The sequence below is a fragment of the Dipteris shenzhenensis genome, chromosome 21, assembly GCF_047967505.1.
Source record: "Dipteris shenzhenensis isolate YYH24624 ecotype China chromosome 21, Dip_SZ_1.0, whole genome shotgun sequence".
NCBI classification, from domain to species: Eukaryota; Viridiplantae; Streptophyta; class Polypodiopsida; order Gleicheniales; family Dipteridaceae; genus Dipteris; species Dipteris shenzhenensis.
Genome location: NC_141616.1, coordinates 50,119,762 through 50,133,839, shown reverse-complemented (window position 1 = coordinate 50,133,839; position 14,078 = coordinate 50,119,762).

Genomic DNA, 14,078 nt, shown 5'->3' with positions numbered 1-14,078 from the left:
GAGAATGGGAGAGAAGGAAGGAGTCTCACTTGTGGCTTTCTCACATACACAATGGGGGAATACACACAAAGGTGGAGGCTGAAAACAGTTTTCCTCTTCTTAGTTGTGAAAGCCAAAAGAACACTCTGAGTACGAAAGGAATAGGTGAACCCTATATGTGGGTCTCAAACCAAACTTAGCTAACTAAGGTGGCATACTAACTGAGCCACTAACTAGAGTACATAAGGATAGCTGTCATCCAGCTATTATTCATGGGCGGTGTACCAACCACATCTGCAGCTAACAAGTTGGTGACATAAATGCACAACGGTCACCCTGGCATACGAGTGGAGTTCAATATCTCAACACTCCCCCTCGAGCTCAATCCCAAATTTTGCACACCAAGTAGGTCTCTGAACTTGCACAACTTCTCTGTGCCCAGTGCCTTTGTGAATATGTCAGCTACCTGATCCTCTGTGCTGACATAATCTAGATCAATAAAACCTACTAGAACCTTCTCCCGCACATAGTGATAATGCACCTCAATGTGCTTTGTTCTAGCATGATAGACTGGGTTATTTGCCAAGTGTATACTACTCCATGTTGTCACAATAACTGGCCCATCTGTAGACTGATGCATATCATAAAGTAGCTTATGCAACCAAGCTACCTCACGTGCAGCCATTGCTGCACCCCTATACTCAGCCTTTGTGCTCGACAAGGCAACTGTAGGTTGTTTCTTGCTGCTCCAAGTGACTGCAGCACTCCCAAAAGAGAACATATATCCACTGGTAGATCATCTATCAGAAATACTACTAACCCAATCAGCATCAGTGTATCCATGCAACTGTATCTGAACCCCAGTCTCATAAAATAGTCCATACTGCAATGTGGACTTCACATATCTCAGTATGCATCTAGCTGCATCCAAATGCGGTTTCCTTGGAGCCTACATAAACTGACTTACCAAACCAACACCATAGCTCGACTCTGGCCTGGTAATAGTCATATAAATCAAACTTCCTACTATGCGTATGTACATAGTAGGGTCTTCTAGAAGCTCAAGAAGCTCACCTACATCTGCACTCAGCTTCACATTCTGCTCCAAAGGAATTGAAATAGGCTTACAGCCTGTCATCCCATATTTGGACAGCATGTCCAATTCATACTGCCTCTCTAAGAGCCATATCCCACTTGTGGATCTAATCACCTCAATGCCCAAGAAGTAATGTAGCACTCCCAAATGCTTCATCTTAAACTTCTGCTTCAATAGCATTTTCACATGAAGGATATCTTCATCACTATCACCTGTGATGATCAAATCATCAACATAAATGACAAGCAGCATAATACCTTTCTCTGTTTTTCTCACATAAAGTGAGAAATCTGCCTTGGAAATCTGAAATCCAATAGTGACAAGATACTATCCTATCTTGTCAGACCATGCTCTGGGTGCTTGCTTCAAGCCATACAAGGCTTTCTTCAACCTGCAAACAATGAACAGCATGAACATAACCTAGTGGTTGCTCCATATATACCTCTTCTTGCAAATCACCATGCAAGAAAGCATTCTTTACATCCATCTGATGTAAAGACCATCCCTTTGATGCAACCATAGCAATGACTGCTCTTACGGTTGCCATCTTTGCAACCGGACTGAATGTTTCTTCAAAATCAATGCCATATGTCTGTGCATACCCCTTGACAACTAATCTTGCCTTGTATCTGTTCACAGAACCATCTGCATTGTGCTTCACCTTATAAACCCACTTGCAGCCAATTGCATTCTTGTCTTTAGGCAAAGGCACCAATTCCCATGTAGCATTTACTTCCAAGGCATCTATTTCTTCATCCATCCATGGGTTTCTCCCATTTTTCTTTTCGCATGGCTTGCTCAAAAGAAGTGGGTTCTGGTTCATATATCACTTTGACCATATAGGCATAGTGAATGGCTGTAAATCCATCATATTTCAGCCTATCCACAGGATACCTAACTCTGGTAGACCTGCGCAAAATAGGCTCACTGCCAGGTGCTCTCAAAACATCTTTGGTCTTCCTTAGTAAGGTGTAACAATAGAAAGAATACCCAACTCATCATCAAGGCTATGTTCTAAGCCACTGGATTCACCATCCACATAAGAGTGACCTGCATTCACATCAAACATGGGTTGATCTACTTTCTCTTTTCCTTTTTGTGATACCTACATACCACTATTTGCATTGCTTTGAGGAGATCCTCTTGATCTCAATTTGCCTATCCATGGCAAAGTATGTGAACCACTACTAGAGGACACTACAGGTCCACTAATATTTTGTGATTGCTGTTATGAATCCTGTGTAGCATTATCATTTTGTGCATCTACATCATCAATCACATTTACTGGTTTATACTAGCTGCTCATCTCATCAAAAACAGCATCTCTACTCATTGTGAACTTACAAGTAGAAGGGTTATAGCATCTATACCCTTTCTGCTGTAGAGAATAACCAATAAATATGCACTTCTCAGCTTTTGGATCCAACTTGGATCTCAACTCATCTAGCACATGAACATAGGCAATGCAACCAAAAACTTTCAAATGAGAAATATCTGGTTTCCTACCAGTATACCTCTCCTCTTGCGTCATGCCATGTATTGCTGTAGTGGGAGTCCTGTTTATTATGTAGACTACTGCAACAACTGCTTTAGCCCAATAATAATCTGGCAGGTCCTTTTCATTGAGCATGGCACAAGATACCTCTCCAATATGCCTGTTTTCATTTCTGCAAGTCCATTTTGCTGTGGGGTATGACTACATGAATATTGATGCTTTATGCCATGCTCCTGCAAAAAATTTGCAAACTCATTTGAGAGGTACTCTCCCCCTCCATCTGACCTTAGGCATTTTATTTGCAAGCCTGTTTCTTTTTCAACCATAGCTTTAAAAGCTTTGAAATGCCCAAACACTTCACTTTTCTTTTTCATAAAATACACCCAAACTTTTTTGTTGTAGTCATCAATAAAAGTGACAAAATAATGATAGCCTCCAATAGATGCAGCTTTAGTAGTCCACACATCAGAGTGGATTAATTCCAATGGCCTCTTACTCTCTTGAACATGTCTAGGAAATGGTTTCCTTACCTGTTTTCCAAATTGACAAGCTTCACATACCTTATGCATTTTTGCAACCTTTAACTTAGGCAATCCTGCAATAATATTTTGGGCCTGCATTAATTTAAGTCGCTGTACATTAACATGACCAACGCATTTATGCCAAATATCAATATCTGTAACTACACCGGTCCCATGTGCGAACATTGGTGCACTCAATTCAGGCATGTCCACATCCAATGTAAACATCCTACCCTTCTTCTTCCCTTTTGCTATCAAGCGACCTTTATTTTTCATATCCTCAACAAAGTATCCATGAGGATTAAATCTGACCTGCAAGCCTTGCTCAACCATTTGACCAACAGAAACTAGGTTCTTGGTGATATTTGGGACATGAAATACATCAGACAGGTATTTCTTTTTCCCATCCTACATAGACAAAGGAATTTTGCCAATCTGCACAATAGGATGTGCAGTATCATCACCAGTCTCCACAAATCCTGGTCTTTCCATTTTCCTTGCATCCTACATCCATTCTACATGACCTATCATGTGGTTTGATGCACCTGAGTCAACATACCACACATCATTGCTTTCTTCTACACTTGTCACAGAATTGGTCATGTGCTGCACCATAAACAAATGCTCATTTCTCTCATCACCCTGTCTACTAGAGGATGCATAATTGCCTTGCTACAATTTTCCAGTCATGATGTCGTTTTGCTTTTTATAGCAGTCTTTAATCATATGCCCATTTTACCATAGTAGTAGCATTCAACATTGCTATTTGCATTTTGGCCTCTCTACCATCCACCACGACCTCTTTGGCTCCCCCTGCCTCTAAAGTTACCATGTCCTCCTCCAGAGGGCTGGTTTTCTTGAATTTGTTGCATATTTTGATTTCTGCCATGGCCTCCAGATCGGCCTGCTCTACCTCTGCCTCTGCCTCTGCCTCTACCTCTTCCAGCATTTAAGTAGAAGACAGTTTTCTTTGAAGCTCCTCCTGAAGAAGATGCACCACCATTTTTTTGCTCTTCAGAAATTAGAAGAGCAATCAACTCCCCAAAATCAGGAAAATTCTCACGGACGGCAATGGACGTCCGAAATTGTGCATAATCCTTTCCTAGACCATTAAAGGTCACAAAAACTAAATCATCATCTTCCACTGGTGACCCAATAGAAGCAAATGCATCTGCAATCTTCTTCACCTTCATGTGGTCGTCATTGATGCTCATATTTTCTCTCTGAACATTATGCAACTCTTGCTTGAGCTGCATTTTCCTGGCTTGTGTATTTGTGCTATACATTTTTGTCAAAGTATCCCACGCCTCCTTCGGTGTGCTTGCATCATGAATATGCATAATCATAGAATCTGAAATACTGATAGACAGCCAGTACATAACTTTTCTAGCTCTCTCATGCCATCCTTTAAATGCCTGCAACTCCTGTTGATTGGGAACATTATGAATAAGTGGTTCTTGTTTAGCTCTAGTAATGAACTCCCAATAGCCTTTTCCCTTATGGAAATTCGTCATTCTAAACTTCCATGCTTGGAAGTTGTTCTTGTCAAGCTTTTCAGTGACAATCTGTGAAAGAGCATTAGACGCCATTACTAAACACTGCAAAATATTCTGTCACTACAAAAAACACAACTTCTGCCTCACAACGGCAAATCTACAAAATCGACAAAAGTGGTATTTGACCATATAGTCACTTCCTAGTGACGATTATGCATCAACAAGCAATAAGAATGATTCTGTCACTCCCAATATCTCTGCGCACAGGCATACGATATAATTTCTGTGACAACTTTTCACCGACCTGTAGAATAGTGGTCGCACAGCAAAAAACAAAGCTCTTTTCTGAGTGCCTGCAGAAAACTTCCGCCACCAAAATGGGCCCCGAAATGACCTTAAATCAAAAAAATAATGTCACCATCCATCAAAAAAATAATGCAGCATATACTACCCTTTCGCCACACCGCAAAGGGCGTCTCAATTTGAGAGAGTGCACTCTTGCACTTTTCGGTTGTGCTACCTGCAGAGATTTGCTCCCAAACTCGTAAAAAAGGAAAGCACCACTAATCCTCTTACCAAGACACCACAAACTTGGTTTGCTTTCTTGATCTCCTTACCACGAACCGAGCTCTGATACCATGTGAAGAGAGTGGGAGAGAAGGAAGAAGTCTCACTTGCGGCTTTCTCACATACACAATGGAGGAACACACACAAAGGTGGAGGCAGAAAACAGTTTTCCTCTTCTTAGTTGTGAAAGCCAAAGGAACACTCTAAGTACAAAAGGAATAGGTGAACCCTATATGTGGGTCTCAAACCAAACTCAGCTAGCTAAGGTGGCATACTAATTAAGCCACTAACTAGAGTACATAAGGATAGCTATCATCCAGGTATTATTCATGGGGTAGGTCATGTTAGAAGTGCTCATTGCCATTCCTGAGGAGGGCATAGGTTAGTAGTTATGGGCTATTTTGGTAGGGATGGTTGGAAAGGGTAGGCATATTGCTTGCTATTTATAGGCTACACAAGGGCTATCTATTTGGCAGACTAGAATCTGATGGGGGTCCCAACTAGCCTGACTAGGTTGGCCATCTATTCAGCTGTTGGTTGCTGCCTAGTTTCTCCACAGACCAGCCTCTCATTGATTTTGTGTCGTGGCAGATAGCCCTTCCCTTAGCCACATATTGTGAAGCTCAATAGCATTCCCTATCTATGATATATCTTCTAGGTTTGAGTATTATCTTTTGTGCACATGGATAGGTGGCAGATATAAGGCCATGGTTGGGGCTAGACATGAGCACAACAAAGGGCCAACATAGAAGACCTGCAACTAGATTGGCTGGATTTGACCACATATTTGAAGGAGGATAATGACTCTTCATCTCTCCCTCTCAAGATGACATCTCTTCTCAATGTAATTCTCTTTGACCCCACATGGTATAGCCTATAGGGTTTACTCTGCTCATTGCAACCAATAAAGGTGTATTTTGTTATCATTGTCATCCAAGTTCTCCTCTTGCAATTTTCTTGGGGATTATGGCTTGTCCTTTATGCTTACATGCTCATGTTTATATGCACATTTGTATATGTTTATATGTGTATATGTTTTTAATTATAAATATATGCTCATGTGTAAGTGAATTTCATGCATATATGTTTACATGCACATGTTTATAGGCTCATGCGTATATGTATGTGCTCATGTTTTGGGGCTGCGTAATTAGTTATCTACTTACATAATCATGTGTATACACTTATATGATTATGTGTATATGTTTACATGATCTTGTTTATATGCAAGCTTCTTATGCGTCCAAGCTTAGGGATACTCGAGTACATGTTTATAGACTAAACAAAGACATGTTTATGGTACTCTCAATTGAGATGCTCTCATATAAATGATTATATGCTTTCCTATGTTGATATGCTCATGTTTATGTACCTATATGTTCTCACATGTTAAAATGCCCATGTTTGTATGCTTTCATATGTTTATATGCATGGTAATATGCTCATATTTATATGCTCATTATTATCTTTGCATGCTCTTGATTATATGCTCATGCTTATGTGTTTATATGTTCATGTCTATATGCTTATGTGTTCATCTTTTCATACTTACATGCTCATTTTTTATATGATCTTGTGTAAATGCTCATTTTTTTATTTTCTTGTGTATATGTTTTTAATTCTAAACATGCTGATAAACATATGATCATAAACATGCTCATAACATATGCTCATGTTTGCTTGCTCATTTTTAAATTGCTCATGTGTATATGTCTACATGCTCATTTTTGTATGTAAGATTATTATATGCTCAAGGTTAAACAATCTTGTCACATTTTTGTATGTAAGATTCTTATATGCTCAAGGTAAACAATCTTGCCACATTGCATTGAGCCATGAAGTATGGCCTTCTTGTATTTACATATTGATTTTCCTTCATTTGAAGGCTGAAGCTAGTAGGTGTTGTGAATAATTCTACATTTACTCGACAAAGGTGGAGTGTATAAGAGTGTGCTATGACTTTAGATGTGCATTTTTGGGTGATTAATAGCAAGTTTCATGGTACAAATTATAGAACATATAGATGACTAGAATTGATAACATGACATGAGGAGAAATCTTGTTTTCAGATTGCAAAGTTTTGCAAATCTATTTAGTGGGCTTAATTGCAGTCTTGCATAGCATCATGCAATTATTTTAGGACTTAAATTTAATAATCTTTGGGGTGTTTTTTTAAAGGCTTACCTTCAAGAAGCTTCTTGCATAAAGTCATTGTATCTTGAATTTGATCACACGTTTGGTCACCTTTAATTTTATATCTTGTATTGTTGATCTTTTTTTTGTAGATGTCCCTTGTGTATCAATTGAATTTCACAAAGAGTTCCTCTCTTCTACAAGATGTCCCTTATTGTCTCTTGTGACTACTCCTCTTGGATCATCTTCAAATCTCATGCACCCTTCAGCATTGACCACCTTCTCTCACTCCTTCCCCTTTCAACATACCCACTTTGTTTCATCTACCATCCTCAAAAGCATATGCTTCCTCTGGGTGAGCACTTGCCACCAATCATGATTTATGATGTGTTGTATTCATTCTTAATTCTTTACTCAAGCTTTGTTGGGGATATTGTCCTATTGTAATCACTCGGCTTTTCATAGTCATAAGGACATACAAGATTCGTATGTTTTTGAATTACAAATATTATATGACTATTAGATTTCAACGTAGTGTCGTATTTGGCCTTTTGACACAATGCGTCAATTGCTTGATTTGTCATGGAATATTTAAGTCGTCGTTTGAGTCATCATTTGTATGGTGCTTATCTCTCTGCAGTGGGTCATATCACTCAGCTGTAGGAGCAGTTAGATAAGTAAGTTTGCATTTCGACACTTGGTTGTAACACTCAACTTTCAATGTCGTTTGTAAGGGCTGCTTTCTCTTGTTCTGAAATGAGCTCAACATTTGGTTGTACCATTCAGATGCATGTGTTGTTCATGACTCTTAGATGAGTAATAGGATCCAATGCTTGGTCATTTATTCAGCTTTCAGTGTTGTTTTCTTACACAGATATTTTGCAAAATAACTAGTCTTTGATAGTTGTCGACTTTTAATGTCGAAGAAGCTTACATCATAGAATAATTATTTACGCTTCAACACGTCATCATTTATTTGGCTTTTGGTGTCGTTGTAGCTTGTTGCAAAATATAATAGTCTAAGCTTTAACACTTGGTCATTTATTCACCTTTTGGTGTCAGCGTAGCTAGCATATAAAATGGTTGCATATGCTATCTAGTTTAAAATCTTGTGTAATGGATGTATGTTTTTATTTCTACATTTTAGTCATAAATTATTTTCAATAAAATGTAAAACATGATGCTTTGGATCTAGCATAGTAGGAGAAGCAAGTAGAATTAGTAAAAGAGAGAGGAAGGGGACGAAAAAACTCGAAAAAAAAGAAAAGAGGAGAGAGAGAATCATCTTCATCATAGATGTTATATTCACATTGAGTCACAACCATATATTTACTTAAACTCCATCATATACATGTACTCTATATCATCAATCATTAATCATTAAGAAATAATATTAATTTTGCATATGGCCTTCTTTCATTTAAATCTATCTAGGTTTCTTTCGAGTGTGGTCTAGATTCTATGTAGTGTATCTTGTGAGATCCACACCAACTCGGCATTGCATTGAAATAAGGCTAAAAGTAAGTGCTAGAGACATAGACTTTCCCAAAGGCATACAGATGAGATGACAATGTGCCACAAAGTAGTGAAGATGAATCTCTATCCCTTACACATAACTCAAGGATATTACCCACTGGACTTGAGAGGTAATTTTCCTCGTTTGCCCTAAGCCCTTGCCTATAGCAATGGTTCTTGATCCCTACACCCACAAGGTGATGGAAGTTCATACCTAGTAGCAATTTTTGTTACTCTAAGAAAGTACCATCGAAAGCCCTGCAAAAGAATTAGAGCAATTTAACAAAGTTTCCAAGGAAACAAATGCAAAAACTTGCATGCTTGAGATCCATGAGACTATCAATATTGTTGCCAAGTATTTTAAAGGTCCAATGTGGACTTGGTGACACCCATTCAAAATATTTCAGTGGCCAATATGTGAGAAGAAATAGAAACTTGCATTTTTGAACGAATATGTGGCATGGACAACACAATACGACCTCTTAATGTTGACCCCAATGCTTAAGTATGTATAATGAGATATGGAGTGATATAGTGGAGGATATTAAGGTTGGGAATATGGTTGTGGTGTTGGCATCATATGAAACAAATGACTTGCCATTTTGGATTGCAAAATTCTCAAAGGGAACAACAAGAATGAAAAAATAATTAGCATTGAGGTGCGCTGGTACCTCGCAAAATCTATTGGTGCTTCTACTAGTCAATACAATTCCAAGATGGTGGTCTCTCATGGAAAGTCTCAAAATGAATGTTAGACGAGGAGAATAGAGAACCTTACTTCACCTGAGAAAGCCCCTGAGCACAAGCTAAAGATCAATCAGAAGACATAACAATCTCTGACCATTCTGACAACAGTACGGAGGATTCTGATTATGTTCCTAGTGATGTCAGTTCTTCATCAGATTCTATCCAAAGCTCAGAATTCCAAGAAGCTGAAGCCAACATCCAACTCCTTGAAACACTCAGCCCAGCTGAGGTCTTCATCTAGACTACTTGTGGGACTAACTTGGCCGCAAGAATTTGTTTAGCAACTAGGAGGGTACTGTTCGACCCATTACCTCCTCGACTGCAAAGATGATAGCTTGCTCCACTTCCACAATCGGCTCCATCCCAACAACCACCCAGGATGTAGAATCCAATGATCAAAGCCATGAAATTTGTAGGCAAGAAAGGATATGACCATGACAGTCACGTGGAAGATGGGTAGCTAGTGGCTTAGCACAACTATCGAATGTAGTCAAAAAGGAGCAATTTGCTGCTACATTTAAAGGTAATGTCTTGGTTTATGTAATATGGTCTTGCACATTTTGCTACATATGATGAGTTAAAGCAGGATTTTTGGGAAGATTTCGTAAAGAAAAGACACCAGAAGCCGTTCTGAAAAGGTTGAGAACACTCAAACAAAAGGACCTTTTGGTAGAGGACTATGCCCAAAAATTCATAAGTTTGTCACAATCAAGCCAAAGGACAAAAGAGGAAAAAAGAAGAAGTATCAGGACTCCAATATAGAGTTTGATGAAGAAGAAAACTCCAACTCAAAGGAGGAGGATAGTGAAGAATCATCCTTCAGATTCAGAGTCCGATTCAGATGAGGCTTAGTGGTTACAACTAGATTCAAATGGCACCAGAAGACAAAGACAAGACATCTTTCATCACAGAATGGGGAGTCTTTGCCATTAATGTCATGGATTATGGTCTCAAGAATGGCGCTCCAACATTTCAAAAATGGATCCAAGATGTCTTCCGACTGAATTCATGAGACTATTCTTGGATGAATTTTCAATCTTTGGAAAAAATTCTGAACATCTCCACCATCTTCGACTATGCTTCGAGGAATGTAGGATGTCCTTAATCCTGCCAAGTGTGATTTTGTAGTCAAACAAGGAGTGCTCTTGGGAGATATCATCTCTAAAGAAGGTATTGTGATAGATGCAAGGAAGGTATCCGTAGTTCATAAAGTCTCCCCTCCTAAAAATGTCAAGCAGTTATCGAGGTTCATCGGTCAAATAAAATGGCACAACCGATTCTTGAGATATCTCGCCCACATCTGCAAACCATTGACCGATCCTACTAAATCTAAGGATGCCACACCAACCGATCCTGCATTTTAAAAATGGGGTCTCAACTTTATTGGTCCAATCAAACCTCCAACAAAGTACACACAAAACCAGTATATATTGGCTGCAACTGACTATTGCGCGAAGTGGGTCGAAGCCATTGCTCTCAAAGATAACAAGGCGAGTAGTGTGGCAAAATTTCTATATAAAAACATTATTACAAGATTTGGAGTTCCAATCAAAATTGTTTCAGATCAGGGCACACATTTCATAAACAAGGTAATCCAAAAGCTTAAAAAACTTCACATGATTATTCACGAAAATCTACGACGTACTACCCTCAGGGAAACGGCTAGGCAGAGAGTTCTAACATGATTATGAAGAAGATTTACAGAACAACAATTTCAGATAATCTGACAAACTGGGACCAAATGCCTAATTACATGCTATGGGCCTTCCGCACAGCATTCAAAGTCCCACCACTAGGATGACACCATTCAGACTAGTCTATGCGACTGAGGCTATTGTGCCAATGGAGTTTATCATTGGGAGCCTTAGAATTGCTGTCGAAATCAAATTATCCCTAGAAGATTCACTACATCACCGCATTGAGCAATTGCTCTAGTTGGATGAGGATATGATACAGAGCTCTACTATTTCTAAGGCCATTTAGAAAAGAAGACAAGCTTGGGTCAACCAAAATATTAAAAGGATGACTTGGTATTGATGTACAACTCTAAACTAGGTACTACGGCCAGGGAAGTTCAAACTAAGGTACAAGCGTCCTTTCAGAATCACTGAAGTGATGCCTCAAGGTATGTTCCTTCTATCAAACCTACATAACAACCAATTGGGCAAACTAGTAAACAATTTCCAATTGAAACCATAAGCTGGACCTGATCCAACCACAATGCATGTCAATATAGTGTACAATCCCACAGCTTTGAAATAGTGGAGATCAACATGTTTGAAGTATACTGCCATCCTAGAATCGAGCTCACTCTGCAGAAGCTCGATGGGGCAATCTGACCAACTCACACGGTCCATGCCGATGAAGTTCCTCCCAGGAACACCAACAACAATACCTAATCAATCTCAATAACGACATGACCTATAGTAAAAGTGATGGGTCACTCGATCGAAACATTGGGACCTCTTCCGATCGCCCCTTTCAATAGTTTGATCAACTGATGATGAGTCAACAACCCACTGTGAACACACACCAAGTATTAACATTTTTACATAACCAATTCTATAGTCAATGCAGATGGAGTATTACAACACCAAGAGCTTCAAGCTCGACAAGAATGAACGAGGGTGATCCTACAACATATAGAATAAAAGGTCCGCCACACATTTCTGACTGCAGCATAGTTGTGCAATGGGGTTCCTGCAGAAAGACAGCTGTCCGACATGGCCCCAATTACTCTGCACTTCGACCAGCTACATAACAACGACCAGTGGTCCGACCATCTTTGCCGACCCAAACTCGAGTCCGACCATCTTTGCCAACCCAAACTCGAGTTCCGGACGATCAACGCTGACCCAAACTTGTGTCCAACCATCTTCACACAAACTCTAGTCCGACCAGTTCCAAGCTACCCAAACATGGTCCCACCAGCTTTAAACCACTTGATGGGCTAACCTCATTGTCCAACTTGCTTCCCACCAAAACCGATGCCCCGACCACCTTCTACCATGCCAAAGCTCATCATTACCACTACAACTGCTCTATCCGACTGTACTCCATAGCTTGCGAAATCTCATCATTGCTCTATCGTCATTCGCATACACATGTGATGCCTCCTGCTGGCCAAAGAAAGAATGTGCAACATTACACCGATCGTACCGCCAAAGAATAGCCAGTTCCCTTGCACCAAATTCAGCATCATGCAGCAAAGCCAACGCACAACAGGGTCATATTGTCTACTTTCACACATTACCAATACCTTCGGCCACTGTCCGAGCTCTCTTAGGCCTACTCCCACAACTCCTCCCCTCACCATCGGCAATGCATACAGCACCATGGGATGCAAACTCACAGCCAAGAAGAGTTCCAAAACCTTCCAACCCGAGCCAGTGCAAGAAAGAAGGCAGAGGTCACAACCATCTCGGCGGTTGTTGACGATTTGATGGAAAGAGAAACAGAGGACGATACACCACCAGTGATGACCAAGAAGCAATTGGTGCAAAGCCTAGGGCAAATTTTCGTGCCAATGTTGTTGAAAACATTATGCATCAGCCTCGATCTCAAAAGAAATACTTCTTACTATACAAGGTGGAAGACCTTGTTTGTCAACAATAGCTGGAATGGTATCTCGAGTGAATGCAGCTACTCGTGAAGACAAATACGATGTCTTAGGAGAGCTATGCCATTATCCGAGCTACAGAGAAGGGCGCATAGATTTCATGGGCCAATGTCCTCTACAAATCGTTGATGGTTGAGGTGACTAGGAAGGAGTTATCTACCTCCAACCAACACTCGAAGATTGGGCCGTTTATTTAAGCTCTATTTGAATTCCGTCGGTAGTCCTCGGTGCGAATCAAGGAAATTCCCAACGCAGAGGTGCGCTCCAAGAACAAATAGGATACAGACAAAGAGGCCAGGAAATGGCAGACAGTGAAAGACCTCACGGTTGCTACGTACAACACCAAATAAGTGCATCAAATGGTCTTCAACAGACCTTTGGCAAAGTCCTTGTGGGAACTACCGCTTGGAGGAAGAGACCTCTTGACAGAAACGCAAAGCACCAAGAAAGACAAACGGATTGGAGTTAATCCGAAGAAATCTCTAGCAACCAAGCTTCATGCCAGATTTTCCAATGTCCAGACGCTTGGTGAAACCCCAATAGCCCCAGCCCAACCTTCAACCTCAACACCAACAATCAATACTGGCTTACTCGACACAGTGTTTAGAATAGAGCTTGAATATGCAATGGGAATTGTCCACAAATTCCATGAGCAACAGAACAACATCTAGGAAAAATTCCTCATGCAGATGCAGACCGACAGAGAAGAGAAACAACAATTATTATCTCGCATTGAAGAATTATAAAAGCAGGGTGATCAGCTGGCCAAGCTACAAGAGCAGATAACGACACATACAAAAGCCCATGAAGAGGCAATGGCAGCCAAGCAGGCCCAAGTGCAACAACTCAAAAGTCAAGTGATAGTGCAACAATAGTGCCTCCCAACAGTCACAAGCTAGCTTGTCGAAAT